The 6,751-nt window shown below is 43.2% G+C and overlaps 1 pseudogene; it reads left to right on the top strand.

The window, feature by feature from the left end:
- LOC102169009 lies at positions 4,950 to 6,005 on the top strand (annotated as a pseudogene).

Raw genomic sequence — 6,751 nt, forward strand, 5'->3', positions numbered from 1 at the left:
GGATAGGAATCCACCTGCCAATGCAGGGGACATGGATTTAGTCCCTGTCCTGGGAAGATCCCACATGTTGGGGAGCAGCTAAGTCCATGTGCCATGACTACTGAGCCTGTGCTTTAGAGCCCTCCAGCCACAACTACTGAGCCCACGTGCTGCAACTACTGAAGCCCAGGCGCCTAGAGACCATGCTCCACAACAAAAGAAGCTACTGCAATGAGAAGCCCATGTATCACAACTAGAGAGTAGCCCTCACACTCCCCAACTAGGGAAAAACCCATGCACAGCAGCAAAGACCCAGTGCAACAAAACATTAATTAAAAGAAAAAGCGATAGCTGCTGAAAAGTCTACCTCGTGCCAAAGCAAGACAGGAATAAATAATACCTGTATTTATGAAAGCTCTCAGGAGAGCAGGTCTTGAAAGTACTACAGGGGACCAACAAGGAACAGTGATGGTGTGAATAAATTGCAGTACCATAGAAGAGAAGATTTTGGAAGATTTGTCCTTCTACAAGGGTTGGGGAGGGGTCTGCCTTGAAATGGAAATAAGTTTCACCAGCTAATGTAGGAGAGTGAAGGACATTCCAAACAGCAGAGTATCACGTATTTGAGGAATGGCTCTAAAATAAGGGGGCAAGTTTCACAAGGGTAGACAACGACAGGGATTTCAAAGACAAGGGGATAAACAGCAGTTCATTATCATCTGCAAAAGAACACTGTGTAAGTTGGAAGACAGCTATTGACTCAAATCTGAATTTTGCTCTTCCTGGATTTTATTTTCTAATTCCTTCATTGTGCTGTAACTGAGCTGTCTCATGGTCCCTAAATTCATCTCAAGGCTGCATTTCACATTTCCTCCATACTAAGAGTCTTTGCCTCCCAAATTCAATACACAGTACACTCATTGGCACATTTCAAGTCTCTTCTCTAGTTGACAAAGGCAGAGAGACTTCTCTGTTTACAAAGATCATGTGGTTTTTCCTTGTACAATTAGGTGATTAGTCTATCTTTTCTATTATCTAACATATTCACTTTGTTGTTGTTTAGTCACTCAGTTGGTTCCAACTCCCCATGAACTGTACCCAACCAGGCTCTTCTGTCCATGAGATTTTTTCAGTCAAGATTACTGGAGTGGGTTGCCATTTCCTCCTCCAAGAGATCTTTCCAGCCCAGGGATAAAACCCGCATCTCCGTGTCTCCTGTATTGCAGGCAGATTCTTTATTGCTGAGCCACCACCAAGGAAGCTCACAACACATTCATGCCATTATTCTAAATAGCCCAGACCAGATGGCAGCATGCCCCCATAGGCCTCCACCACAGCTTGTGTTATCAGGCCAAGCTATAAGATAGCTGCCATAGACGTCTGGCTCGAAACCTGTCTCCTTTCTCCCCACAGTTCCTCAGAATGGGTACTCATTGTTTCTGCCAGGTTTTGTTTTGTTATTTGAAGTGCTTCTGACTTGACCTTGATGAACAAAATACCTGACCAGTAATCTATTCATCAGAAGCCCGTGGTACAAGAAGTGGCAAAGATCTTCCATGGAATTACTATCATCTCCCTTCTATATGAGAGTTATTTTGCTCCAGGAGGCACCAGGTTACCATTTTTGGCCTCTGGTCCACCAGATAATAACACCTCTTCTTGGCGGCCAAGAAAAGCGGGCAGTACCTAGGATTAGGCAATAAATATTGGGTTGGCAAAAAAGTTTGTTTGGGTTTTTCTGTAAGATGTGATTAAAAATCCAAACAAACTTTTTGGCCAACCCCACAGTTCCCATATCCAGCACTCCAAAAACCAATTCAATTACTTGCTGTTTATCCTTGCCTTTACCATAAAGCTGTTTCAAATGTACATGGTTCTACCTTAGGGCTACTTTCCCAGAAAGTCACTCTCTTGCTTGTCCATTTATTTGTTTTACAAATTTTGAGATGAGAAAAAAGACAAATAACAGAAATAAAGAAAACATAACATCATTTAGTGGGGGAAACATACATTATCAATACATGTAATATAATGGTATCTAATATTATATCATGTCAGGTAGCAAATGCAACAGTGGAAAAATAAGCAAGATAAACAGATACCTACAAATCTCATCTACCTGTGAGACATGATATAAAGAAATAAAGCAGCATATATATATATCAAGATATAAAGCAACACAATATATATCAGAGATGTTTCTTAAATGCCCACTCAGTTCAGTTCAGTTCAGTCACTCAGTCATGTCCAACTCTTTGTGACACCATGAATTGCAGCACGCCAGGCCTCGCTGTCCATCACCAGCTCCTGGAGTTTACCCAAGCTTATGTCCATCGAGTCGGTGATGCCATCCAGCCATCTCATCCTCTGTCATCCCCTTCTCCTGCCCCCAATCCCTCCCAGCATCAGTCTTTTCCAATGAGTCAACTCTTTGCATGAGGTAGCTAAGTAATGGAGTTTCAGCTTTAGCATCAGTCCTTCCAAAGAACACCCAGGACTGATCTCCTTTAGAATGGACTGGTTGGATCTCCTTGCAGTCCAAGGGACTCTCAAGAGTCTTCTCCAACACCACAGTTCAAAAGCATCAATTCTTTGGCACTCAGCTTTCTTCACTGTCCAACTCTCACATCCATACACGACCACTGGAAAAACCATAGCCTTAACTAGACAAGCCTTTGTTGGCAAAGTAATGTCTCTGCTTTTAAATATACTATCTAGGTTAGTCATAACTTTCCTTCCAAGGAGTAAGCGTCTTTTAATTTCATGGCTGCAGTCACCATCTGCAATGATTTTGGAGCCCAAAAACATAAAGTCTGACACTGTTTCCACTGTTTCCCCATCTATTTCCCATGAAGTGATGGGACCAGATGCCATGATCTTTGTTTTCTGAATGTTGACCTTTAAGCCAACTTTTTCACTCTCCTCTTTCACTTTCATCAAGAGGCTTTTTAGTTCCTCTTCACTTTTTGCCATAAGGGTGGTGTCATCTGCATAGCTGAGGTTATTGATATTTCTCCTGGCAATCTTAATTCCAGCTTGTGCTTCTTCCAGCCCAGCGTTTCTCATGATGTACTCTGCATATAAGTTAAATAAGCAGGGTGACAATATACAGCCTTGATGGACTCCTTTTCCTATTTGGAACCAGTCTCTTGTTCCATGTCCAGTTCTAACTGTTGCTTCCTGACCTGCATACAGATTTCTCAAGAGGCAGGTCAGGTGGTCTGGTATTCCCATCTCTTTCAGAATTTTCCACAGTTTCTTGTGATCCACACAAGAAAGCCCTCTGTCAAAGGCTTTGGCAGAGTCAGTAAAGCAGAAATAGATGTTTTTCTGGAACTCTCTTGCTTTTTCCATGATCCAGCGGATGTTGGCAATTTGATCTCTGGTTCTTCTGCCTTTTCTAAAACCAGCTCGAACATGTGGAAGTTCACAGTTCATGTACTGCTGAAGCCTGGCTTGGAGAATTTTGAGCATTACTTTACTAGCGTGCAATGTAAATGAGATGAGTGCAATTGTGCGGTAGTTTGAGCATTCTTTGGCATTGCCTTTCTTTGGGACTGGAATGAAAAGTGACCTTTTCCAGTCCTATGACCACTGCTGAGTTTTCCAAATTTGCTGGCATATTGAGTGCAGCACTTTCATAGCATCACCTTCCAGGATTTGAAACAGCTCAACTGGAATTCCATAACCTCCACTAGCTTTGTTTGTAGTGATGCTTTCTAAGGCCCACTTGACTTCACATTCCAGGATGTCTGGCTCTAGTTGAGTGATCACACCATTGTGATTATCTACTTCCCCAAGAAAGAAGGCTACATCCAGAAAAGTGTTTTAAAATAAAGCAGTCTATTGAAAGAATAGCTATCTTCTAGCTACCGCTATGATGAATGTAGAGCTTCCCAGTAGAGATAGTGGTAAAAAAAAAAAAAAAGAAAGAAAGAAAAGAAAAGAAAAACCCATGCAGAAAATGTATGAGATGCAGGTTTGATCCTTGGGTTGAGAAGATCCCCTGGAGGAGGGCATAGCAACCCATGCCAGTATTCTTGCCTGAAAAACTACATGGACAGAGGAACCTGGCAGGCTACAGTCCATAGGATTGCACAGAGTTGGACACAACTGAAGCACCTTAGCCTGTGCACACAGATGATAAATGAAATGTGTGAATAATAAAATATTGTCTGAGGTATTGAGACAAAGGTCAGTTATCTAAACTAATCGTCAGAACAAATGCCCCTGAGGCAAGAACCTGAATGAGAACAGGAAAGCCAGGAGCTCCCAGGGATCTAGGAACAGGACTCCAGGCAGCAGTAGATCTGGCAAGTCCAGAAATATCAGGGGAAATTCATAAGATGAGAAGCCACCACACCACAGCTGTGGTTAGTTTTTCAGAGCTTCATGTTCATATATGTGGGCACAGTGGCTTAGATGCCCCAGGGCCAAGCTAAGATCGATATTCATAGCTAAATCATCTTTGCCTCAAGCTAAATGCTTCTAAAAGGGTAAGTTCTTTGAATTCTAACGTCATGGCTGATTTTTCATCACATTATTCATAAATACAATAAAAAGGACTAGATAGTATGCTATCAATTTTCTCTTCATTTTATTGAGATGAAGTTGATTTACTAAGTTGTTAGTTTCGATGTACAACACAGTGATTCAGTTATATATATATATACATACTCCTTTTCGAATTCTTTTCCCTTATAGATTATTAAAAAATATTGAGTATAGTACCCTGTGCTACACAATAGGTCTTTGTTGTTCCTCTACTTTATATATAGTAGTGCATTTATGTTAATCCCCACCTCCTAATTTATCTCTCCCCCCAGAATACTATTAATTTTTATCTGTGCTTATATTACTATCCTGCTGCCTTTTAGGTGAACGTGAATGTGCCTGGGCAGAGCGGGAGGAGGCAGGCAGCAAGCCAGCCTGGGGAGGCACTTGCGGGGCTGCAGCATTGCTGAGGGGCCATGACAGAATCACCCCTGAAAGTGTGCATCGTGGGCTCGGGGAACTGGGGTTCAGCTATTGCAAAAATAATTGGTAATAATGTCATGAAACTTCAGAAGTTTGCCTCCACGGTCAAGATGTGGGTCTTTGAAGAAATGGTTAATGGGAGAAAACTGATAGACATCATAAATAACGACCATGAAAATGTAAAATATCTCCCTGGACACAAGCTGCCAGACAATGTGATTGCAGTCCCCAACCTCAGTGAGGTTGTGTGGGACGCAGACCTGCTGGTGTTTGTGATCCCCCACCAGTTCATCAACAGCATCTGCGAGGAGATCTCCGGGAAAGTGCCCAAGGGCGCCCTGGGCATCAGCCTCATCAAGGGCATAGATGAGGGTTCCCAGGGGCTGAAGCTCATTTCTGACATCATCCGAGAGAAGATGGACATTGACGTCAGTGTGCTCATGGGCGCCAACACTGCCAATGAGGTGGCTGCCGAGAAGTTCTGTGAGACCACCATCGGCAGCAAGGTAATGGAGCACGGCCTCCTCTTCAAAGAACTTCTGCAGACTCCAAATTTTCGGATTAAGGTTGTTGCTGAGGCAGACGCTGTTGAACTTTGTGGCGCCCTGAAGAACATCGTGGCCGTGGGAGCCGGGTTCTGCGACGGCCTCCACTGCGGCGACAACACCAAAGCTGCCGTCATCCGCCTGGGGCTCATGGAAATGATCGCCTTCGCCAGGATCTTCTGCAAGGGCCGCGTGTCCAAAGCCACCTTCCTGGAGAGCTGCGGCGTGGCCGACCTGATCACTACCTGCTACGCGGGCCGGAACCGCAAGGTAGCTGAGGCCTTTGCGGCGACCGGCAAGACCATTGAAGAACTGGAGAAGGAGATGCTGAACGGGCAGAAGCTGCAAGGACCACAGACTGCCGCCGAGGTGTACGGCATCCTCAAACCGCAGGGACTGCTGGACAAGTTTCCATTGTTCACGGCGGTGTACCAGATCTGCTACGAAGGCAGACCTGTTGAAGAGATGCTGTCTTGTCTCCAGAATCATCCTGAGTATACATAAAGGGAATCATGCAGTATGTTAGGGAAAGTCCTGCCTTTCTGACTGCTTGTCTGGATTCAAATGGAAACCGGGATTTGGCCACAAGATGCTTGTGTGACCGTAACCCCATCACAGGTGCTGTGAATTTTTACAGGTTCATTTTTTAGCATAAATGAGTGTGTGTGTGTGTTCCTTCCTTGTTCTGTGGATGTTTCTATGAACCAAAATTAAAGGCCCCTTTTAAAAATTACTTCTGAAATTCTCCCACTCTGATACTTTATAAAATTGGAATTATCCAGCATTGCCATATATACACTACCACGTGTAAAATAGATAGCTGGTACACAGGGAGCCCAGCCTGGCGCTCTGTGATGCCCTAGAGGGTGGGATGGGAGGAGCAGAGGGAGGCTTAAGAGCGAGAGGAGATATGTATAATTATGGCTGATTTGCAGTTGTTGTAGGGTAGAAACCAATACAACATTGTAAAGCAGTTTTCCTCAAATTAAAAAACAAATTTAAAAAGAAAGATTGGAACTATTGCAACTAAAAGTTTTGAACCTAATTCATATGTATTTTGGTGAAGGAATTTTTTTCTCATTCTCTTAATTTAGCCAGCATTACCATGGTAGAGTGGCAGAGTGAGGGGTTCAAAAATCTATATACTGTAACTTTTAAATACTGTCTCAGAACCAACATAATCAACTACTTTGATTGTGGGCTGATCTATTATTTTAAACAATTACATATTTTTAATTAGGCTATATATA

This window comes from Capra hircus, chromosome 9 (assembly GCF_001704415.2).
Source record: "Capra hircus breed San Clemente chromosome 9, ASM170441v1, whole genome shotgun sequence".
In the NCBI taxonomy this organism is placed as follows: Eukaryota; Metazoa; Chordata; class Mammalia; order Artiodactyla; family Bovidae; genus Capra; species Capra hircus.